General features: G+C 43.9%; 2 protein-coding genes across 9 annotated transcripts in view; both read right to left on the bottom strand.

Annotated features, from left to right (window-relative positions):
• The window catches only part of LOC102524332 (10 kDa heat shock protein, mitochondrial-like), a 29,335-nt gene extending 27,188 nt beyond the window's left edge, over positions 1–2,147 (bottom strand). Inside the window, exon 1 of the mRNA XM_032463271.1 lies at positions 2,144–2,147. The gene's annotated coding sequence lies outside the window, so the exon portion shown is untranslated. The remainder of the gene's footprint in view (positions 1–2,143) is intronic.
• Positions 1–25,245, bottom strand: part of PAQR8 (progestin and adipoQ receptor family member 8) — a 101,771-nt gene that overhangs the window by 47,258 nt on the left and 29,268 nt on the right. For all 8 annotated transcript variants that reach the window (XM_032463263.1, XM_032463267.1, XM_032463262.1 and 5 more), the window contains one exon: positions 3,331–3,581. The gene's annotated coding sequence lies outside the window, so the exon portion shown is untranslated. The remainder of the gene's footprint in view (positions 1–3,330; positions 3,582–25,245) is intronic.

Below are 25,245 nucleotides of genomic sequence, written 5' to 3'. Positions count from 1 at the left end.
GATCATTTGTATGTCTTCCTTGGAGAATTGCTTGTTTAGGTCTTTTGCCCATCTTTGGATTGGGTTGTTCGGTTGTTTCTTATTAAGTCTATGGCAACAAAATTTTGACTTGTGGCTTTTCCAAAAGCTGGAAACAGGCAAGATCTTGGCTATTGCAGTACTGCCTCTAAAAGAAGATTGCTAAACTCTTACTCCAATCAACATTTTATCAGACACATTGCCCTTTCAGATTGCTCTTGAAAGCCAAGGAACAGGCATATGCAACATGACAGGAAAAATAGATATGTAAGATGAGGAGCTATTTTTGCCCCAATCTCTAAGGAGTTAATTTGGTCCATTTTATGTTGCATTCATACCACATTGACACTGCTTTTCTATGACTTCTCCTGTGGGTTTACACAGAATTGCTTTTCCAAGAAGCTCAAAGTGCATGCGATGACATCCTATCACTAAACTTCATAATTTTATGTGAAGTGGGAAAGAGGCGAGAACTGTTAGCCTCGCTGTAACATGGAGACACAGAAGAGTGATGTAGTTAAACCGTTTGCCTGGGACATACTGGTTTATACTGGTCTATCCTAAGAGAAGACTGACTACAAGACATACTTGTGAAAACTTACACAAGAAACAGAGTTGTTTAAAAGCCCTAGTTATTACTGTTTTCTTTTTAGATCTTATGGAAAGACTGAGGGCCATTAATTTCGTCACCATGTTGGCAGAGAAAAGGAGAGGCACTTTGACTTGTGGGTTCCAAGCGTGGGCTTGGAAGTGAGCCCATCCTGAGTCTGAGGCCCAGCCCCACCGCTCAAAGCCCTTGGTACGTGAGTTAACATTTCTGTGCTTCAGGTTCCTTCTTTGCAAAGTGGAAACAATAATCATAGACACTTCATACAGTTATCACTAGGGTTAGATGAAGTACACAGTAAGCACTCAGCATTGTGCGGATCACATAATAAATCAGGGCTTGATAAATGCAGGGGAAAAGATAATGGCTTCACGTAAGTGGCTGCTTATCGGACCCCTGATCCAATACTTTATGGGGTTTCTTTTTTTTAAGATAGTTTTTAAATGGAAGTATAGTGGATGTACAATGTTGTGTTAGTTTCTGGTGTACAGCATAGTGATTCATGTGATATATATACACACACATATATATGTATTATTTTTCATATCCAATACTTTGTACTTGAAGAAGAGTTGTAGGGGATGGCATGGGAGGAACTGGGAGAAATTTGAAGATCTAGATTTTTTAACCTGTCTACTGTAATAAAAACGGACAATGTGAGAGCTGTTTCAGTTTTATATGGGGACTTACTGAGGACAACAGCCCAGGAGACAGCCCCTTAGATAGCCCGGAGGAACTATTCCCAAGAGGTAATGGGAGATCAGTGTCGATGTGATTTTGGAGAAGTGGGTATGTGTACTCAGGCACACATCTCAGAGGAAGATTGCTGCCAGTCACAAGGAACAGATGCTTTAGTTAATGGTTTTAGTGCTTTTCTAAGTATGGAAAGATGCAAGAATTTGGGTTGATAAAATTTTCTCCTGAAAACATCTAACCACCTGAGGGCCAGTTCTGACAGTTTTCCCAGAGCACAGAATGCCTCATCCTGATCTTCCCCCTGAATTCCTTCCAGGATGTGCTGTACAGGTCAGTGAGTGCAGGGGCTAATGACTTGATTTTTATAGAACTGGATGGTGGGCAATATGCTTTAGTTGGCAAAACCCTTAAGTCCAATCTATCCATTCCTTAACATTCCATCATCAGGTAGCCATCTAGATTTATCTTTTCTATGTAGACCCCCTGCCAGCTGGCCAACTGAGGAAGCAACCAGGATACTAATTTCACTGATTTCACACACAGGATGCTAATGAGCAATGGCTGAATCAGATTGAAATAAAAATAATAGTTTTCTTGCAACCTAAATGTCCATTGACAGATGACTGGATAAAGAAGTTGTAATATATTTACACAATGGAATACTACTCAGCCATAAAAAAGAATACAATAATGCCATTTGCAGCAACATGGATGGACCTAGAGGTCATCATTCTAAGTGAAATAACCCAGAAAAAGAAAGAAAAATGCCATATGATATCACTCATATGTGGAATCTAAAAAGAAAAGAGAAAAAAAAGACACTCTGAACTCATCTACAAAACAGAAACAGACTCACAGACATAGTAAACAATCTTATGGTTATCGGGAAACGGGGTGGGGAAGGGATAAATTTGGGAGTTTGAGATTTACAAATGTTGGCCACTATATATATAAAAATAGATTTTTTTTAAAAGTTTCTGATATATAGCACAGGGAACAATGTTCAATATCTTGTAATAACCATTAATGAAAAAGAATATGAAGATGAATATATGTATGTATACGCGTGACTGGGACATTGTGCTGTACACCAGAAATTGACACATTGTAACTGATGGTGTTTCAATAAAAAATAATAATAATCATCATAATGGTTTTCTTGCATTGTGTGTCTATGTTACTTTATGGTGGATTAACAGAGGTTCATTAAGGGATAATTTGATTTCATTCAGTGTGGTTCATTACTTTTTATTTTTTCCCTTTTATTGCCTAAGAATAACAGTTAATTAACGATTCAGGGGGCAATCCAATTAACACAGGTAGACAAGAGAGACAAGATGCAGAAATTGCTCCAGGGCCCTCAGTAAACCCAGGCACATTTGAGGTTGTACGGCTTTGCATGTGACCTCCCCTCTCTCAGGGAGCTAGTTTCTGGTTGAAGAGTTACAGGTGGCAAATGGAAAGGATGAATGATACAGTGTCCAAAAGAGAACACCTTTCTATTACTGATAGAATAATAAGAATTCCTAAATCCCAGCCACTTTTGATGTGGACAAGTGTTAATTTTAACATTTGTTCCTAAAGTTAGGACATACAGTATGTCATGGGATCATGGTAATTTAACAGAAAATGAAAGTGTAGATATTAAAATATGAGGCCTTTTCTTACTCCTCAGCAGAAATTTGCAACTAAAAAGCCTCGGAGTAAATGGCCCTGATGGCTTCCCTTTACAAAGTTCCTGAAAATTGTGTTTCTTCCATTCACTTTGCTTCTGATTCTTGCTCATATATCCTAGCTAATCTGGGAGGGGATGGGGGGCGGGGGGAAGGATGGGGGAGGACGGGGAAAATCAGAAGAATTGTACTTCAAAGACTGATGTCAAAAATGTTGAGAAGTGAACGTTTTTCAGTCCGCCCAACTCCGATCAATCTAGGCTGTGTTTGAAAGGAAGAGTTTGGAGGGAAATTTCTCACATTAAGGATGAGAGAAGGAAAGTCATGTGAACTTACCCAGGATGGAAAACTGAGGTTGAACCTTCGGACTTTGTCACCCCGTCTGTCGGTGTGTTGCCAGGGGAAGGACACACCCACTTACAGCTCACTGCAGTCAATCCTGTATCCTCTAAGTTAGGCTCATGAGCAAAGGCACACGGCATTCTCTGTTGAACGGCTGGGGGTCGGAATCCCTGCTTTGGCAGAATGTCCTGTCCATGGCTTTTCAGTTGATTTCTGTCTGGAGGACTTCTCTTGGCTCCCAGGTCCTTTAAATAGAATGGAAAGATGAAAACGGCAATATTGGACAAGAAGAGTATAACACTTGCAATATCCACGCTTGATTCTGGCTTGGTTTCAGAGTTTTAATGATTTAAAAAAGAAAAATAAATCAATGCATCAATTGACTAGTTTAATTCAGCTGAGATTTACTGAGTCTGTTTTCACAGCTTAGCCAGGAACAAGAGGGCAGACCTGGCCTGTCCCTGTGGCCACTTGGAAGGCCTCTCAAAGAGATGAGATCTGGGACTGGGGCAGATAAGTTGGAGTCTTCTCCAGTTCATATTTATGCCTCTCTGAATGAGCTCAGGGACCTGGATGTTGGGCCAGATTTAGTGCCAACCAAAAGTTCTAGCAGGAAGCTTACAAGGCAAGTAGTCCCTGGGGTAGAACATGGCCACTGGGACCTGACCGAATTAACTAGGGTGCATGCATGAGATGGAAGTCTGTGCAGTCTTCAAAAACCGCAGGGGCCACATGGCATAGAGAAATATGCGGCGTGCAGTTCTGTGGTTTAGGAAAACAGCAGGTTAGAGTGCAGTGTGATCCAATTTTTTAAAAAAGACATATGCACTGCAAAAGAAAAAAAAAAAGGTCAAGAAAGTTGTACATTCATAACGCTTATTTCTGGATGGTGATGTTCCTAGAAAACTTAATTTTCTTTTTTATAATTTTCAATGTTTTTCAAAAATAGCCTTAATAAAATAAATACACAAATAAACGGCTGTTGTTCATCGTTCTCTACCTAAGTGTAATTCTCACAGATTATAATTAATTACAGATTATTAGAGGACAAAAATATAATTAGGTTAATTACAGCAATTTCAGGTTGCTTTGTAGGCACTCTGTGCCTCTGAGCTCATAACAACAACAAGCACGAATCTTAATTCTCTTTTTCAAATAGCTGTTAAAAGAGGTAACCTGCTCGAGGCAACCATAAACTGTGTCAGGGTCACTCTATCATTAGTGGTACCCGACGGCAGGTGGCAGGAAGGTCGGAATCAGTGAGCTCAGATTCCAGGAACCCGAGGTTCTTCGAGGGGCCAGGCATGCAATAGGCGATGGGTCCCTTCTCTTTAACAGCCACTAATGGGCATGCCTGTCTCCTTTGATCTGCTCCTTCGGATGGGAGCAGGTTCCCTTCCTCCCATGCTCCTCCTGAATGGTGCATTCAGCATCTCTTGTCCCTCTCTTAAATCAGGGCTGGAAGACAACTGTGCTAGTGATCCAATTTTATTGACATTGAGCCCAGTAAACTCTGTGGAAAGATGAGGCCTGGCGGCTTTCAGTCTCTCTCTTCCATTCTCTCTCTCTCTCCTTTTTAGATAAATCCAATTAGCCCTAACCCTTTTACATTTCTGACAAAAGGGTCAGCAAATTGTTTAGATCAGAAGGGAAGCACCTTATTAGGATGCTGTGAAGATACTAAATAAGATATATCCGGGAGACTAAGGGATATGTGGCAATTATTCAACAAGTAGTATTGTATTCTTAATTCTTCCATCTATTCAGAAACCATTTCTGGGCGGGGAAGGTATAGCTCAGTGGTAGAGTGAGTGCTCAGTATGCACGAGGTCCTGGGTTCAATCCCCAGTCCCTCTATTAAAAAGAAGGAAAGAAACCTAGTTACCTCTCCCCAATAAAAAAAAAAATTTTTTTTAAGAAACCATTTCTTGAAAATGACCTAAGTGCTAAGAGCGCTCTGCTAAGACCTGAAGACAAAGAGATGAACGTGATACAGCCTCACCCTCCATCTAGCGCAGAGAGGATGTACTTAAACAAGTAATGACAAGACAGTGTTACAGTGGCTGCAAGACACACTGGATGTTATGGGAAAAGCAGGAGAGGGGCACCCCCAGCTCCCTAGTCACCTAGCTTTTTAACATAAGAGGGTCAGCAAAAGCTCCAAGGTGAGCCGTGAAGGATGAGGACGAATAAGCAGACAAGACCGCAGGGAAGCACCGTAGGCGGAGGGAGCAGCAGGTGTGAGAGCACAGAGGCACACAACAGCACGACTCGCGGGGAATGGCGGTGGCTTGTTGAAGGCACGTCTGGGTGCGACCCCTTCTCACACCCCCTCAGTGGAATGATGACGTGCTACCGTCCACAGACAAAGAGTTTTACTGTTCATAGCTAACACCCCTGCAATGTAAAAGAAAGTAAAAGCAGGTCCTTGCTTTGGGCATGTTCGAATTGGTATAAAATCCTCCCGGGATGATGTTCGGAGGCAGCTTTTCTTAACCAACCGGTTCCTCTAACTCTCCCCAGGTCTCAGTGTCCGCATTCCAGGAGGAACAGGGGTTGGGGGGTCTGTGGGGGGAGGCAGCGGAGGGCTCTCTCCTCTTTCGGCTCTGCCTCTCCCCTCCTGCCTCCTTTCTTTGGTCCATTTCAACTCTTTTGTCCCCTCTGCTCCCTGCACCGCCCAGCGTCACATCTCTTCTTGTGCTGAGTCTTAGGGAGGTTGTCAATCATTCAGTTCTGTCCACTTCTGCTGCCTGATCTGGCAGAAGGGGCTTCAAATCAAGTTAGTGGGGAAGAGAGGCCATGATCTGGCCTCAGGGTCAAATGTCTGAAAGATCTTCAGAACTTTAATATGATCTTCGTTTAGCTATCTGGTAACAAAGCATGGGTGAATTTTCTATTGTCTGTCAATGTCTCTGCCTGCTGGGGGAGCATTCTCAGTTTGGTGATGTGTAGACCATGGGGATGGGGAAAAATTGCAGGATGAAAATCCATCATTTGACCACAGAGGAGGAGCCATGGTAGTGAGATGGGAGAGGTGAGCAGGGGTCACATGATGAAGGGCACGGCACGTCCTGAGAAGGAATTTGAACCACCCAATGATTCTCCACCAGAATTAAGGAAGAGGGCCAACCCTCTTCATGGCATCCCTCACTGCAACCCCCATTCTGGTGGGAGTGTGGTACAGCCTTCAGGTGTTCAGGGTCACTATAGGAGATAAAATATTATAAATGAGGAAATTGTACCAGGAGGTGTTCTGTTTTTGAAAGATCTCTCTGGCAGCAGGGTGGGAGAAGGATTAGAGACTAGCAAGGCTGGAGGCATGAGGCATGAGGACCAGCAGACCAGTGAGGAAGCAGCTGTGGTCATGTAGAGGGCTGATGAGGGCTCAAAGGCAGGCAAGGGTGTAGTGAACGAGGAGCAAACACCAGACCCGAGAGGTACTTAGGAGGCAAAATCAATAGCATTTGGCGAGTAGTCGGAGGTAGGAGCTGGCTGCCTGTACCCTCCATGCACATGTTCTCATCCGGCTGTGTTGGCATTATCGATTATTCTTCCACCAGGACAGGAGCCAAGAGTGTCTTGTTTCCAGGCTGAGTTTCCAGCCCAGAGCACAGTCCCTGACACATAACAGGTCTTTTACAAAGATTTGCTGGACGGATGAATGAACACATGATTGAATGACATGAAGAATGACTCACATGTGGATGGCTTAAATGACCGGATGGTCATGGGAGCGATCGATGAAGGGAGGAAGATCAGGAGGAAAAGGAGGTTGGAGTCCAAAATCGCAATTTTATTTTCATCATGTTGTGTTGGAGGTGCCTATGGGATCTCCAGGGCAGATGTCAGCTGCAGCTGGAGCCCAGGGCAGTCCTGGGCTGGTGTCACAGACTAAGGAGTTGTCAGGGCACAGACAGACATCCACAGCACAGGTGTTGGTGGGACCAGTATAGAGAATGAAGCAAAGAAGAGCAGGAAGTTTTTTTCTAACCAGAAGTCTGGTGTTTTTAAAAATTTGCCTTTGCTATTGTTTTTGTGTTTATTGAGCTGTAATTCACATACCATAAACATCACCAATTTTAGGAATACAGTTAAATTTCTTTTTGTATATTCACAAGGTTGTACAGCAGTCATGACTAATTCTAGAACATTTTCATCATCCTCAGAAGAACTCCTGTACCCAGTAGTAGTCATTCCCCATTCCCTGCTCCCTCCAGGCCCTGGCATCCACAAATTATCTTCCTGTTTCTATGGATTTGCCTACTGTGGTTATTTCACATAAGTGGAATCACACAATACGTGGCTTTTGTGTCCAGTTTCTTTCAATTAGCATAATGTTTTCAAAGTCCATCCGTGTTGTAGCCTGTGTCAGTACTTCATTCAGAAGGCTCGTGTTATGGGTTTACAATAGCCAAGACATGGAAGCAACCTGTGTCCTCTGACAGATGACTGGATAAAGAAGATGTGGCATACATGTATAATGAAATACTAATCAGCCATAAAAAAAGAGTGAAATAATGCCATTAGCAGCAACATGGATGGACCTAGAGATCATCATACCAAATGAAGTAAGTCAGAGAAAGACAAACACCATATGATACCATTACATGTGGAATCTAAAAAAAAATGATACAAATGAACTTATTTACAAAACAGAAACAGACTCACAGACACAGAGGACAAATTTGTGGTTACGGGGGGAAAGAGGGAGGGAAGGATAAATTAGGAGTTTGGGATTAGCAGATGCACACTACTATATAGAAAACAGATAACAAGGTCCAACTGTGTAGCACAGGGAACTACATTCAACAGCTTGTAATAATCTATAATGAAAAAGTATATATATATATATATATAAATGCAAAGTAATCACTTCTCGGCCACCCTACGCAGTCTTCTGAATGTATACAGATTTTTGTGTAGTATGTTTGCCTAAACTGAAGCATACTCTGTGTGAGTGTCTAGCTACAAGTGTCCCTATTAAGTAATATAATTTAAAAATAATGTTGATTTTTAAACAGTTAATAAAGGAGCAATAGGTGCTTATAAAAAAAAAAAAGGCTGGTGGTTTAATCTTGAGCAAAGTTCCTGGAAGTCCTATCCTTGACTTACAAAGCTCTCTCAGACCTTTCAGATATATCCTTCAGTGTCCAGATGGTGGGTGCCTTCATTAATCTACAGAATTTGGAACATCTTTATGTTGAAAGGAGTCTTAGAAAGCATCCCTAGCCACTCCCCGCAGGTGTCCCTGACTTCTGTGGCCCACAGGGATCTCTCCTGTCTCAGACTCCTAGGGCACTCACGTGCGCCCTGTACAATTAATGCCTGGTTCTGTACATTCTTCCTGTCTCACGTCTCGAATCAGCCTCAAAGCTCCTGGAGGCAGAGGGCAGGAAGAGTCCTGTGCTCCATTTTTCTTTTATTGTTTGCAACACTTAAGCACACCGTTGCATGAGGCTCTTCCCCACAATTAAATAGAAACCAAAATGGCACTTAAATAATCCCTCTACCAGCTAAAAAAAAAAATTTCCAGGAACACTATTACTTTGTTTTTAAAACGGACTTTATTTTTTCTTAGACTCTGATAGACCGCTCTTGGCTTAACTGCCCAGTTCATGGTTATTTCCCATTTGCTGGGAGCTGGTCCTCTTCTTCCCGAAGTCAGGATCTGGCTAGAATGCCCTGGTCCCGCTGCACTGGTTGTTTACGGCTGGTGTCCATTCACTAAGAATAGACACCAATTATTAATATTTCCAACACCGTTCCTGGGCTACCACCCACACTGTAACAGCGGTAGGCTCCATGCAGCTGTTTTTTTTCCCAGTGTGACAAAGCCATCCTGGTCACAGATAGATGGTCCAGAAAAAGGAACGTGACCCAAGCATTGCCGATTAGACCCCTTTCAAGAGGAATTTAGGATTGGTTCCTTCTTAGTCTATATGATATTTTGAACAACAACAACAAAAATGAAAATGCAGGAGCATTCAAACTGGAAAACCAGACAAAGCCTGCCTGAGCAGATGAGAGAAAGAAAACAGTGACGGGTTCCCACAGAGAAGGGAGAGAGGGATCTAGAGTCTTGATGCCATTTGAACCCTTGATTCTAATTCACTCTTGCAGGCTCGCTGCATCTCGCCCTTGAGTTCCACTAAATGCCTGTGTATCTTTATGCGTTGAGTTAATTTATTGAGATTATATTATTCTTGTTTTGGGGGGAGGCCAGAAAGGAGAAGGGTTACTTGTGTTTTGCTTTTTCCCCCACCCCTACCAACTCCCACCCTTGCACCCAGGCCAATGTTCACTTGACCATGCATCTTTGTGGCTGCAGCGACTGTCAAATATTGCTAATATCATCTTTGCTTCTCAAACCCACATTCCCACACACCTGCACGCACCCTAACCTTCAGTTCCCGCCAGCACAATGGGATGCAGGATCTGAATCAGGTTTTGTTTGAGTCAAAGGAAACTGACTAAGGTTCCATCACTTTCACGTGGGTGTTTCAGGTACATCTCTCTTTCTAGCTTTAGCTAGCGCAAGCGAGTTTCTGCGATTGGTAACGAAAAGAGTTCTAACTGAGAATGCTTTTGACACAGACAGAAGAGTTTTTAAAAAGTAGAGTTGGAAGAGACTTTAGAAATCACTCCATCATTTGAGAGATGAGAAAACTGAGGTCCAGAAAGCTAAAGAAACTGGTCTGATATCACACATGTGTATCCGAGGGGAGGCTGTGGGTCATCTCACATTCCTTCCAGGTGTCGTCCTTTCAGCATTCTCCCTCTCAGTCTCACACCCCTGGTATCAGGCAAATATGGAAGATACATTATTTAGTGACAGAAGAAATATTAAGTAATGCTTGTACTTCTTACCCTGTCACTGATGAGAAAGGTATAATTGCACTTCAGGGGGTATGTGGCCAGTTTGAATTTATCCTTGTTGAATTGCTAGGAGATTGACAGTGGCTGATGAGCAGGAACTCATTCCCACTGTGGGATGGTGGTTTAATTCAGTAATTATCAAAATAAAGGCAACACTGAACCAGCTAGGACCCATTAAAAGGTTTTCCTGCTTTTTCTTTGCTAACTGCCAAGTGGTCTGACCGACCCGATAACTCCACCAGATAATGACACGCCCAGCAACTATCTTCTCTAATGATTTCCACTTCCACTTTCTGCATCCTCTGTCCTAGTCTAAACTCAGCAATGCAGAAGGTCTTGAGTCATCAAGGATGTCCTGTGTCACCAGTCATGACACGCTTCTCTGATCGGCTGAGTCCCAGCCAGGCTGCAGGTAGCAAGTGTACTGCCAGGCACAGTAAAATGCCTGGTGTCTAGCCAGATGCCACAAGTGTGCCAAGATGAAGCATGACCCCAGCCTGTAGACACTCCCCATGTCGGCCAGGATGGAGCATGCTCATCTAAGGGCAAATCTAAAACAAGCTGGATGGACTCAGGTTTAATTAACCCATTCAAGGTAACAATCCTGTATTTTGACCCGACTTGGGTCACTACTCTCAGCTCCACGGTAGATACATCATATAAATCTTCTCTGTTTCAGTCTTTTTATTCTGAAGTACACCATTGACTTACTTCCGAGTCTCCGTTACTCAGAATCTCATGGCTTTATCCACACTATACATTTGGTTGGCTACTTTCTCATTTGTTACCAAAAGAATTACATTTAGCCAAAGAACCACTGTTCACCCCAGGCTATCAATTTCTTGAAGGCAAATGCCGTCAATTTATTTTTTTTGGCTATTGCCAGAATAAAAGCATTTAAAAATCCCTTAAAACCCTGAGTATAACTACTTCATGATGATCCCCCAATTCAATTTAGCAGCAACGTATCCATTCCCTTCTGTAGTGGTTATCGGTTTCTGGCTGGCAGCCTTTCCCTTAGAAGTTTGACCTCCCATCCTGTGGCAGTGCTGACAATCACATCACTCCACTTCGCCTGGACTGTGGATCAAGACTGGACACAGGCTGGCCAATCAGAGTTTCCTAACCCCTTGGCCACAAGGATGAGTATGTAACCCAAACTGGACCATCTGGTGTTTTCTCTGGGACTAGCAAGAATCATTAGGAAAGTGACATTTTTTTCTCTGTGTCATCTGCTTAGTGAAGACCGTGTAAACCCAGTGCTGCCACTGGGATACTGATTGCTGTTTGGGGAGACTCTGGCCTGTGCAACTTAAAGAAAGACTGCTGGACCTGACTCTGGAAATACTTCTGTTAGTAAAGGAGACAGCCATGGTCCCTTTTATTTTCCTCTCTTCTGACTTGAATGCATATATTATGGCTGGAGCTGAGGCAGCCATCTTGAGACCATGAGGGAAAGACAAAGGGAATCACAAAGATGTCAGCCTTCAACACATCTTAAATCTTTATACTTAAAAGCCCAGTGGGAAAAAGAACCTCACTCCCAGAAGTCTCAGTAATAAACTCATGAATTCTCAATGATCCTGAGGAGTCTTCAGCCCATTCCTGAAGCAATCACTGGTTGTCCAGGAGGGTGCAAGACTCTGATTGGTCAGGATTGGGTTACCTGCTACATCCAGATCTACTCCACTAAAACCACTCCAACAGGGGTGGGGGTCTGAGGAGGTGGGGGGAAGGGTAGGAGGAGGCCAGGGAGCAGGAGGCTAGGAAGGGAAAGATACTCGAGACAGAAATCTTGGACTTGCCCTGGAATTTTGGTGAGGGGACTCCCAAAACACCCAATGTCCATTAAGCAATGTCTGCAATTCAGGGGACTAGGAAGGATACAGATTCTATGAAGAAAGTCTACGTGAGAGAGATACGAAAACAAAACAAAACAAAAAAACAACTAAAAAGACCGTATAGCAGCATCCAAGGAAGAGAGGAGAATATTTGTTTAGCATCTACCACATGGCAGGAACTCTTCATACAGTATCTCATTTAATCCTCACATAACCCTGAAACATAGACTTTTTAACTTCTCAGTTGACAGAGTATCAGAGTGAACTGATCCAGCAAGAGGGCTGGGATGAGACAGTGTAAGATGGGGACTGGACATTTGGGAATAGGACGTCACAGCTGACTTTCCTGATGGCTGTTTCAGAAGAGCCGGGAGGGTCCCAGGGACTGAGCAGGTGGTTACTCTCCCAGGAAGTTTGACAAGGAAAAGAAGGAGAAAGGTGGTACCAGTATATAGCTGTCTAAATATGTCTCCCCAGCCAACAAGTGGGCTCCTCAAAAGGCAAGGACCTTTTCTGTCTCCCGCCTAGGAGAAGACCTCACCCACGGTATCCATCACTACTAAGTATTTTGAAATTGATCAGTAGATGACTGAATGCATGAATGAAAGAAGAGAAATGATCCCAAGAGGAAAGGAAGGCAGAGAAAGAAATGTCGAGATTAGATTTAAACATGTTTCAGGGGCAAGTGCAAAGAGCTTGACAATGAAAGAAACAGTTGATGAATGAAGCAAGATTCGCTGTGAGGTTCCAGTCCCAGGGAGGAAAAAGCCTCAGAAGAAGATTTGCACTTTCTTCTCCCCAAGGCAAGAAGGAGCGCTCTGATCTTCAGGAAGTCTAGGGTAGAGGGGAGGAAAACCAAAAGCACTTTTATCTACAGCCCTCAGTCTTCACTATGAAATCGTAATGGTGCTTCTTTCTCTAACTCTGCTGAAGGTACCTTCAAGCCAGCCCTCGTATTTTAATTCATGCCTCACCCCACAGGGCCAGGCATAGAAAAGATGCTAAAATAAATGCATCAACCCAGTGGGATGAGTCGAATACAATTAAATTATCTTTTAAAAAAATTTGAGTGGAGCCTGCAGAAAGGACAGCCACGATGGAGTCCTAATTTGGTGGCTTGTGAGGACTTGGTAGGTGTGGGAAGGTGGAGGCGGGCAGTACAGTGTGCACACGTGATCTGCTCTACAGAATATCTTTGCTGGGCAAATAGCTCTTTATCGTATTCTTTTGAAATACAAGCTTACACCCCACTTCTTCAGAACACCTGGGCTTCGGCTGTGATTACAAGGTTGAACGTTTGTAATCACAGGTCTGTCTTGGGAAATTATAGGATGTAAGGTCTCAGAGGTTAGCAATCAGGAGGGATCGGCTAAGCTTCCCTTGGGACAAGGACAGGGCCATCCCTCTGAACAGACTGACTCAGCTGACATTGTCACTGGTTCAGCAGGCGGCAGAGCTGGTCACGCCGCCTCTGCCCACGACCATCTTGTCCTTTCCCTAGGGTCCCCGACATCAGCCCAGTGAGTAAAACCTAGGACTGCCAGGGTGCTTCCTTCAGCTTGAACTCTAACATGGCTTGCAGTGTTTCACCCCTTGAGGTAACAGGGAAGATGGGTGATTGCGGGTTAGAACAAAGGTGAACTGAAAAAAATAAAATAATTCCCAGTGAAAAACCTACTCCCCAGCTGTGTTTAGTCTCTAACGGCTACAAAGATAAAGGAAATGGATGGAGAGGGGGTGGGGTGGTGACATCAGGAGCCCCCTTTGGCCACCCGTGGGCACATTTATGGATGTGTTCCTGGGAGGAGAAACCAGGAAAGGAGGCTGGAGAGAGCGCAGTTTAATTCCACCCTCTGTGGTCATGAAAGGCCAACAGCAGGCAGGGCTGGGCAGGGGAGCAGGAACTCTCTTGCCCTCCTCCAGGGATTTCTGCTCTTCCTACCTGTACCAGCAGGTGGTTTATTTCCACGTAAGCAATTTTGGATTCTTACTTTGTACAGAGTCGGTGTGAGCTTTCTGCGGAGGCCCAGAAAGAAACCAGCTGGAATGAGGTTCTTGATGCATGAATCTTTTATCTAATTTCAAGCAAATATAGCTGCTCCCTTTACCCTTCCACTTGTCCAGCTCTACCAGGCAGTTTCCATCCATATGGACAGGTATCTATTAATCAACTGCCTCCTTATGATGGAGTGTCTGATCCCAACAGAGGCCAGGCCTCGGAAAAACTGTGCACCAATTTAAGTCCGTCCATCTCAGTCCTCTTTCTCTTGGTCCTGCCCTCCCCACCGACTCCAGAGCACAGTCTAGTCGTCAGGGGATCCAATCAGTTTCCAGTTTAAGAGGTGACATTTCTCATGGTGGATTTTCATTCAGTAATAGACCTTATATTTTGCGTTCTGTATATTATCTCTGTGGTCAGCAACCCTGTGGGGAAGGCAGTCACGGTCATTCTTTCCCAAAAGGTATTTCTTACCACTTATGACATGAACTGTCATTTACTCAGAACTTTCTGCTTGCCAGGCTCTGTGCCATTCACCTTACATCTCCCATTAATCATCACAACCCTCTCGGAGGTTGGCAAGATTATTCCTAACACACAGAGGAGACAGCTGGGTGTCAGCAACTTGCCAGAGGCCACACAGCCAACTAGTGGCACAGGACTGAGGCCAAGCCTGAATCCTCTGCTTTTATGTCCTAAGTCATTCTGCCTGTGCAGGAGGAGGCTAGATATTAGTACATCTGTGTTTAAAGGACCTTTTTCTCTTTTAAAAATGGAAGTTCACAGAACTATTTTCTGGAACCAACAAACATCAAGCTAAGACCAGAGCCCCCTCAGATAAATGATGCCGGACGACAAATCCCCCCAGCTAGAGGGACTGGCCTGCCATGGTGGGTTTTCAGGCACAGCAATCCTCATGGAATAATCTTCCTTGGATCTCTCAAGCCATATAGTAATACCTGACTATAATACCTCCCTCTTACTTCATAAATTGAGTCCAAATAAAATGGAAGAATTTCCTAAACCTCCTGCAATTGGTTTCCTTCCCAATTGTGATCCACTGAAATTGCTCCTGCCAGGATCGTGGGTGACTGCCTGACTGGGTTATTCTACTTTACGTTTGCATCTGTCTTGGCCTCTCTGAAGCATCGAATTGCTGACCACTTATTGAAACGCTCCTCTTCCTTGATTTGGGGGCAGCCGATCTCTCCTGGGTTTAGTGCTGTCTCTCTGGCCTTTCCTTCTCAGTCTCTTTCTGGTTTTTCTAACCATAACCTTAATAGTTTAGGTGCTTAGGTAGCAGGACGCATCCTGGCTAGTTCAAGCAGAAAGAGATCATTTCAAGGTGTGCAAATTGGCTTATAGAATCCATCGGTGAGCTGAAGAAGTAGACCCTAAGCTGAGTTACTAGGAGCAAAGATACTCTTAGGACCGAGTTGCCCTGAGAATTGCTGCTCTAACCACAATCGGGAAATGCCGGCTGAGTCTGGAGATTGCTGAGACTAAGGCCCACTGGAGCCCCAGGGCCCTGCCCACCTGAGACCTAGGGCCCTGCCCACCTGAGACCTAGCCTCCTACCCCCACCCCCCACCAGGGACTTAGGGTCTTGCCTTTAGCACCAGCAAAAAGGAAGCCTCCTGCCCTGTTTGGGTCCCAGTCATTCAGCTCGGAAGCTGGAGTCTTAGGTGAGGGTGTCTAATTGGCAGAACCTAAATCACATCCTTGGAAACCCTAGCTGCCAGGAGTCCGGGAAATGACGTTTTTAGCTCTCCAACTTTGCAGTACAGGAAGGCACACTAAAAGGAGATTGAAATAGACATTGAGTCACGAAATTCTTTACATTTTGGTGTTCTTCAAACTCAAGTTCTTGTCCTTTTCTTTTCTAGTGCTAAGACTTGACTCATGGCGTCAACCATCTGGGTTATTGCCAACCCTGAGCTCCAGACCTGAATGTCCGGCTGGCTACGAGATAGCTCCGTTTCCTCTGAATTCAGCGTCCTTTTCCTGTGTTTTCTGTATCAACAAGTGCCACCACCATCCATCCAGTAACCCAAGCCAGAACCTGGGGACTTCACTCTCTCATCTGCCCTGTGTCAACAGTTGTTGTGTGCAGTTGGTCTGTATTTTCCAGTCTTCCTGCAGTTAGGTGGGGCCATGTGACTGCATCCTGGCCAATGCAGTCTGCACATAGGTAATGTCAGCAAACTCTAACCCATGGAAACCTTTAACACAGCATCTGCCAACTGAAAGAAGAGACCTTTAGTAGCCTGGAGAAGGGGAGAGCCTTACCTATAAGAAGCCTGGGTCCCTGAGTGACTTAATGGAGCTCTGCAACTCCCAGAACTCACCTGCATGCAACGTGGGGGGGCCTGGGGTCATGAAAGTGTGCTGTTCAGATCTCCTGCTGGAGGGAACGAGATGTACGATGGCCCCAGCTCAGACCCACTGGATCTATCACTGTGTTTGTGCTGAGGCTGCACTTCCTGTGGGCTGCTCCCCACCAATGACTGAACCTAGTGGGGGTATAAATTCACACCCCATCCTGCAAGACCTGGGATTCCTCCAGCAGGTGACTTAGACTCATGGATTCTCCACTAGCCTGGCTGAATCTTTCCTGGGACTACACTGAAGTCCAGAACATGTCCTTCCCACTCCTCCTTCCTTGCTCCTCCCCTTGGAGGTGTTAGACCTGCACTGTGGTCTGAAAGCACTCCTTGCTCTCCCCTGGAATCCTCCTATACAACCTTCCCAGGCATCTCCCCCAGTAAATCTCTTGCGTGTCTAATTCCACCCTGGCATCTGCTCTCAGAAGACCTGAACTAACACAGGGGGAGAAATAAAACCTTTAGTATATTATAGCATAGACATCTGGGGGTTGTATGTTACAGTAGTTAGCTTACCCTAATGTCATCGTCAAGTTTTGAATATTTTGAAAAGGTATTGTAGTTTCTCCTTGCAGCTGCCTTCATTCAGGCTGCCTGAGCTGACTGCCCGTGTCACTGAGTCTTTGGCATCTAGTCTTGGTAACTAACCCTGCTTCCGAATCTACATCCACATCACCCTCACAGTGATCCTTCTACCAGTAACCACTGCTTTGTTTGTTTCTTTTCTGTTTGTTTTGTTTGCTGCTTTTTAATTCTTTATTATTTATTTTTACTTCTTTTTAGTTTTTCACGTTTTTTCTTTTTGTTTTTGTTTGTTTAACCACAACTTTGAAAACACTTGTCTATCCAAGGCTCCGAATACATGTTCCCTCACTCATCCCAACAATCTTGCAAGGACATGATTATTAGCTCTCTTTTACATAAAGGGAGCAAAGGTTTAGAGAGGTGCAGTTATCTTGCCCAGTGTTACATAGCTGGTAACTGACAGAATGGGGATTTGAATTCAGATCTCTCTGTCGCCAAAACTGTCTCCTTTTTACTACCCTAGTGTTGCTTGGATTTAATTTTTTTTTTTTCCTGTTGTAGAATGCCATAACAATTGACATTCACCAGCATTACCTACTCCCTTGTGTTAACCTAAATTCTGATGCAAATTTTGCTGGAAAGTAAAGCAAATAGACCACAGACTAATAGGGAGGGGCCCTTATACTCATAAAAGCATATTATAAATAAATTATCTGCTTAATGATATTGATGCTCTAGGCATTTTTCTTCATTCATATTTTCTCTTTTTTAAACAAAAAATGTAATCATTGGAAAAAGTGACGAGTGGAAAAACTAAAAAATGATAAACAATCATAATATTTTAATCTCCACTGGTATTAGAAGTTATATCAGGTGACAAACTGGGCAGTGAGGTATGCATGCTGTTCTCATGGCTTTGTTGAGAACTCCACTCAAAATAACATTTAAAAGCGAGCAGCTCAGACTGCTGTTGTGTAAGGGTACAACCAAGTACCTATTTTAATTTATTAAGAGCAAGTCATTTATCATTTCAATCCTGTATTATTGTTTTGGGGTTTTAAATGCATCAGAGAGAAGACTCGCCAGCCATGGGTGTGAGTATCACCACACCCCACCAGCCACATGCAAATCTGATGATGTCATGCCCACTAGATAGTTTTCAGAGGCTCCATACTCACTGAGCTTAAGAAGTAAATTCCTGAGACCCCCCCCCACACACACACACTGCAGGCCCTCTGGGGGCCTCTGATCCTTGCTTTGTCTCTGGGGACAGTCTGCACAGCCACTCTCCACTGGGGACAGTCTGCACAGCCACTCTCCACACCAGCCCAAACACGACAGCAGTAAGCTCTCCTGTACATCATGCTTCCTCCTGCCTCTGGGTCTCAGCAAAGGCTGTCGCTTCTTGGAGGGAACATATTTCTCCCACTCCTGTCATCTGAAAACTCTAAGAATTTGCCCAAGATTCAGTTCATGTGCCTCCTTGTCCACAAGCTCTCCCTGAAACCCCTCTCAGCCATATCCAACTACCAGGCTGAATTAGGTGCCCTCCCCCCACCCCTTTCTTTCCTGCTCCTCCAGGACCCTTGTCACAGCACACAATTGTCATTATCTGTTTTAACATCAGTTCTACCCACTAACTGCTTTGATTCTTGAAGTTAGAGATTGATTTTTCATAAAGGTATTACTCCAAAATAGTAAGTCAGCAAGTACGTAAGCACATGTTTGTCAAATGAGTCAGTGACTAACAGAGGAAGGAGTGAACGAATAAAAATATTGGCTTCTCTGGTGCACAATTTCCATATGCTTTATGTAATTTATAAGGATGATTCATTTGCCAGTATCCGAAAAGAATGGCTCTTGGATCTTGTCATGGGCATCTAAGTGTATTTTAGTTTATCTAAGATTTGGGGGTTGGAATTTTATGAACTGAGGGTTTAGCAAAGAAAGTAATTAAGTGGTTATTAACTGGGATTTAGTCAGGGGTCCATAAACACACTGAAATTATATGAAAAATTGTGTTTGTGTGTATATGTGTGATGAAATAAAAACTCACAGTTAAAGGCAAGACAAGGAAAATTTAAACAAAAAAAAGTTCTCTGTCCTTTCACCTCCTCCCTCCCCTCTGCTGTGCACTGTTTATCTGCTCTGTGCATTAACCAGACCCCTCCCCCCCAGTTGGAAGAAATACCTGCTCAACCATAAAAATCAGTTGTTCTCCTTCTGACACCAGGTGTTAACTTCTTAGAAGATGACATTTCTTTGTCAATTGTCTAAGGGATCATGATGATGACCCACCACTCACTCTGCACCTGCAGGCATCTTTGGTGAGCTTTATGTACAAGGCCAGTATATTACTCTCCTTAAAGACAGTGACTGATGCAGAACAGACTGGTCAGACAACCTGGGGAGATACTGGGCCACACCTAGTGGAAGCTCTCCACTTAAATACTTACTTAGGACCTCATTGATGCTACTAGATACATTACTTGTATTCTGACTATAAGATTATTGCTCCCTGCATTACCAGATGTGTGACTGAGCCTCTGATAAAATGAATGATGATTCAGTGACTTGACAAGATTAATCAAATATATAGTTGAATAAAATAAATGATTGTATTAGTGTAACTCTAGATATTAGAAGAAGCAACAAGACAGAACAATTTCCTGGACCATATAGCAGGCTAGTCAGACAGGCGGTCCAGAGGCTTTTGGCTACTGTTACCAGAGCCTAGTCCTGTAACAGCACATGGAGTGGCCTGTCAACCAAGTCCCCCCCTGACCTGGGAACGAGCGTTCCTAGCGCCATGGGACAGAGAGGTCACAAAATGCCTCCCAAACCTTAGTAGAAATTAAGACCAAAAGGGAGGGATTGTCAAACAAAGAATGCTGCCCACCCTCTATTTTTCCAGGAATCCAGTCTTCAGCCCCTGCTGTCAGTGACCCTACACAGCACACCCTGCAAGGAATTCAGGGCAAAGATCAGGATGAGGCATTCTGTGCTCTGGGAAAACTGTCATAACCGGCCCTCAGGTGGTGAGATGTTTTCAGGAGGAAATTTTATGAATCCAGTTTCTTGCATCTTTCCGCACTTAGAAAAGCACTGAAGCCATTAACTGAGATATCTGTTCCTTGCAAACAGCAGTAACCTCTACCAAGATGTGAGCTTGACTGCATGTACCCTCTTCTCCAAAATCACATAACTGGCCTCCCCTTATCTCTTCGGAATAGTCCTCCGAGCTCTCTGAGAGACTGGCCCCTGAGTTATAATCCTCAGATTGGCTGGAATAAAATATTCCATTTCTTTTTTTTGGTTGAAGATTAATTTTTGTTGACATTGCTATTTACACATCAGTTCTTCCTATTAGCTGGCTTGATTCTTGAAGTTGGAGATTGATTTTATATAAATGTATTACTCCAAAATAGTCAGTACTTAGCAAACAATTGTTTGTTAAATGAATCAGTGACTAGCAAACAGAGGGAAGAATGAATGAATAAAAATGTTGGCTCCTCGTACACAGTTTGTGTATGATTTATGTAATTTCTAAGGGTGATTCATTTGCCAATATTGAAAAGAAAATGGCGGGAAGGGTATAGCTCAGTGGTAGAGCACGTGCTTAGCACGCAGGAGGTCCTGGGTTCAAACCTCAGTACCTCCATTTAAATAAACTCTTTGGAGTTTGCCAGCAGTAGAGAGGAGATCTGGAAAGCAACTGCTTGGGTGAATGAAACTTAGAAATGAGGTGATGAAATAATAATTCACATTTTAAGGTAAGACAAGGAAAATTTAAACAAAAAATATTATCTGCCCTTTGGCCTCCTCCCTCCCCTCTGCTGTGCACTGTTTATCTGCTCTGTGCATTAACAAGACCCCGCTCCACCGCAGGGACGGAAATACCTGCGCAACCATAAAAATCAATTGTTCTCCTTCTGACGCCAGCCATTAACTCCTTAGAAGATAACATTCCTTTCTCAGTCCTTAAGGGGCCACGATGACCCACCACTCACCCTGTACCTGCAGGCATCTTCAGTGAGCTTTCTATACAGGCCAGTATATCACTCTCCTTAAAGACAGTGACTGATGCAGAACAGACTGGTCAGACAACCTGGGGAGATACTGGGCCACACCTAGTGGAAGCTCTCCACTTAAATACTTACTTAGGACCTCATTGATGCTACTAGATACATTACTTGTATTCTGACTATAAGATTATTGCTCCCTGCATTACCAGATGTGTGACTGAGCCTCTGATAAAATGAATGATGATTCAGTGACTTGACAAGATTAATCAAATATATAGTTGAATAAAATAAATGATTGTATTAGTGTAACTCTAGATATGAAAAGAAGCAACAAGACAGAACCATTTCCTGGACCATAGCAGGCTAGTCAGACAGGCGGTCCAGAGGCTTTTGGCTACTGTTACCAGAGCCTAGTCCTGTAACAGCACATGGAGTGGCCTGTCAACCAAGTCCCCCCCTGACCTGGGAACGAGCGTTCCTAGCGCCATGGGACAGAGTGGTCACAAAATGCCTCCCAACCTTAGCAGAAATTAAGACCAAAAGGGAGGGATTGTCAAACAAAGAATGCTGCCCACCCTCTATTTTTCCAGGAATCCAGTCTTCAGCCCCTGCTGTCAGTGACCCTACACAGCACACCCTGCAAGGAATTCAGGGCAAAGATCAGGATGAGGCATTCTGTGCTCTGGGAAAACTGTCATAACCGGCCCTCAGGTGATGAGATGTTTTCAGGAGAAAAATAATGAATCCAATTTCTTGCATCTTTCCACACTTAGAAAGGCACTAAAACCATTAACTGAGATATCTGTTCCTTGCAAACAGCAGTAACCTCCTCCCAAGATGTGTGCTTGATTGCACGTACCCCATTCTCCAAAATAACATACCTGGCCTGCCCCCTTATCTCTTCGGAATAGTCCTCCGAGCTCTCTAAGAGACCATCTCCCAGGTTATAATCCTCAGGTTGACTCGAATAACATTTTCCACTTCTTTCTTAGACTGACTACGAATTAACTTTTTGTCGACAGAGCTGTCGAAATAGGATTTTTAGGAACTATCATTTTTTAAGGAAACGTGATAAAACGTCCTTACACATTTCCATAAGGCTTCAGTAAAGACATAAATCATTTTTTAAGGTCTAAGTTGTCAGATTTATGCTTCTTTTGGTGTGGGAGCCACATGGCCTCCAAGCAGAAGCTCTCAGACTTCCCTGTGTTTGTTCAGGTCACAGAGGTTTGCCTGCTTGTCCAGCTATGGAACAGCCTGGTACCCACACCTAACACACTTGTGTTTGGGTCTGCTTTGGGCCGGCTGAGGGCAGGTGAGTCATGACAAGCTGATTGACCCCCTATGTCACAGTTTCACTGACCAAGCCGCTCCCAAGTTTCTATTTGTTTTGTGGGAGGTCTGGGCCGTTCTCCAGGTGGGGAAACTTTCCCAGGACAAACCATAAAATCTATGGACAAAAGAACACAAAGAATGTCACCATTTTCTCCTGATCTTTTTTTTTTTTTATGATTTGATTTCTTTTTTTTTTTTTACTACTAAAATACAATTATAACAACTTAAAAAATGTTGTCACTACACTGTGCTATAGTACTGCAGTGTGCTGCCCAAATCCAGCCCTTCTTTCCTGCCTACATTCCTGCAGCTACTTGGAAGGGGCAGGTGGATGGCTGGCAGATCCCATCAAAGCCCCACTCCCTGCGATTATTCTCTGCGGAAGTGAGCAGCTTTACCCAAATGTGTGTCTTCTTCCCAGGGACAGCCCACATCCGAGGCCTGGTCAGCATCCCCCAGTTGGTAACTTGTCAGGACCCTCAAGGAGTCTGCCTAAGGCCTCTGTCATCAGCCTTCCTTCTCTGCTCAGTCCTGCTTCTTCACACGGCTGGAGATGTGGACCCATCCCATCCTCCAACAAATCTCCTGTGTGCTGATCTCCACTGCAGAGTTGGCCTCCCCAGAAACCTAGCTGGTGACGGTTGGTGGCAGGAACGGGGCAAGACAGCAGATGCTAAAAGCTGGGTCACCCACTAGCTGGCTGGAAATAAGGAGCCCGTGGTGGGTGGTTGGCAGAGCGTGGATAAAGCCAGGCATGCAGCAGCAGTGAGATTGGGGACACTTTCTGGGAGGGTGTCCCTTTGGAAGAGCAAGCTTCGGCTGGGGCAACAGGAACTAATATTGAGAAGTGTGAGGGAATTCATAATTATAAGGATAATGTTATCAGCTGGCTGTTGCTGGGGGCCAAAGCTGTTCTGGAGAAAGACAAGGAGGGCCTGGGGGTAGTGAGTCAGCAATTAAAGACTAAACATAAAACTACAATGAGACTTGCATCTCCTATTGCTAGAGGGCAGATAATGCTGAAGATCAGGCTCAGGACTTAAGCATAAAAGCAGTAGGCTCCAGAAAAGACTGAATTCTCTTGGGCAGGTCTGCTACACCTAGGTCCAGGCTCTAACTAGGAAAGAGTGAGGCCCCGGTAGATGGGATGTGGATGTTTGGGTTGATGCAATGGAAGTCTTAAATTTGCACACTCCCTGAAGCCTCCAGAAAGGGCCTACTCCTCCCTGTCAAAGGCTAGTGCTCCAAACAATAAATACCGGAGAGGGTGTGGAGAAAAGGGGACTCTCCTACACTTTTGGTGAGAATGTAGTTTGTTGTAGCCATTATGGAAAACAGTATGGAGATTTCTTAAAAAACTAAAAATAGACTTACCATAGGATCCAGCAATCCTGCTCCTGGTCATATATCTGGACAGAACTCTAATTCAAAAAGATACACGCACCCCAATGTTCAGAGCAGCACTGTTTACAATAGCCAAGACGTGGAAACAACCTAAATGGCCATCGACAGATGGCTGGATAAAGAAGTTGTGTGTGTGTGTGTGTGTGTGTATGTGTGTGTGTGTGCGTATATATATATATATATATATACGCACACACACACACATATATATATACACACACACCACATATATATATATATATATAAAGTTGGTATGTATGTGTGTATATATGTACACACACACACACACACACACACACACACACACACAAACCATGGAATACTACTCGGCGATGAAAAAGAATAATGCCATTTGCAGCAACATGGATGGATCTGGAGATCATCATTCTAAGTGAAGTAAGCCAGAAAGAAGAATACCATATGATATCACTTACATATGTAATCTAAAAAAAAAAAGGACACAAATGAAATTATTTACAAAACAGAAACAGACTCACAGACAGAAAACAAACTTACAGTTACCAAAGGGGAAGGGGTAAATTCTTTTGAGGGATAAATTGGGAGTTTCAGATTAACAGATACACACTATTATATATAAAATAGATATAAAACAAGGTCCTACTGTATAGCACAGGGAACTATATTCAATATTTTGTAGTAGCCTATAATGAAAAAGAATATATGTATGTATATATATGGCTGAAACATTATGCTGTACACCAGAAATTGACCTAACATTGTAAACTGACTACATGTCAATTAAAAAAAAAAAAAAGCTAGTGCTCATCACCTGCTTGAGAATGGTGCGGAGGCCTCTGTCTTGCAAGACAACACGTGCCTCCATCAGGATCTGCCACCATTCCCCTCCTGACCCTAGACCCTTTATAACCCATTATAGCCAATTACATAAGCCATTAAGTCAAAACCAATGCCATCAGGGCTGTACTGGGTCTGCTAAGGAGGAAACAGACTGTACCTTGTAGGAGCTGTAGGACCCAGCCGATACGCACTGGCAGAGCTAACAGAGCATGTGCAGAACCAAGGGGAAGCAGAATATAAAGGCGGCTCAGGGAGTGTTAATTGATATGGGAGCATTATTTTGGGTGACAGGATTATTATCCCTGGCAGGGACCCCAGCATACACTGCTAAGATGGCCCTTTGACATGCAGAGAAAGTGATGCCCTCACTCAGTGAGTAATAAACGCCAGAACTTCTCCTGGAGACAGTGGGAAAAAGAACCAAATGTCTCATAGAAGGGGGCCTGCTTGAGTGGATTTATTATCTAAGGCTGGAAATTGAACCAGATGACTGTTTTCCATATGAGGGCTCAGAGGACACTCCATTTACCTAAGCAGCAAGGCAGGGTCTGGTAAGAGGGATATCAGATTCACCCAGAAACGCACTGGCGGCTCTCATTTATAGTCCAGAGCTCACGGTAAGAGATGTCATTACAGAACTGGGCTCCTTGACGAGAATGATAATAGCCTGAAACATTAGAGGTCATGGCAGGGCTTTAACC

This window comes from Camelus ferus, chromosome 20 (assembly GCF_009834535.1).
Source record: "Camelus ferus isolate YT-003-E chromosome 20, BCGSAC_Cfer_1.0, whole genome shotgun sequence".
NCBI lineage: Eukaryota > Metazoa > Chordata > Mammalia > Artiodactyla > Camelidae > Camelus > Camelus ferus.
The sequence above is the reverse complement of the archived record's forward strand: the minus strand, read 5'-3'. Positions and strand labels throughout refer to the sequence as shown.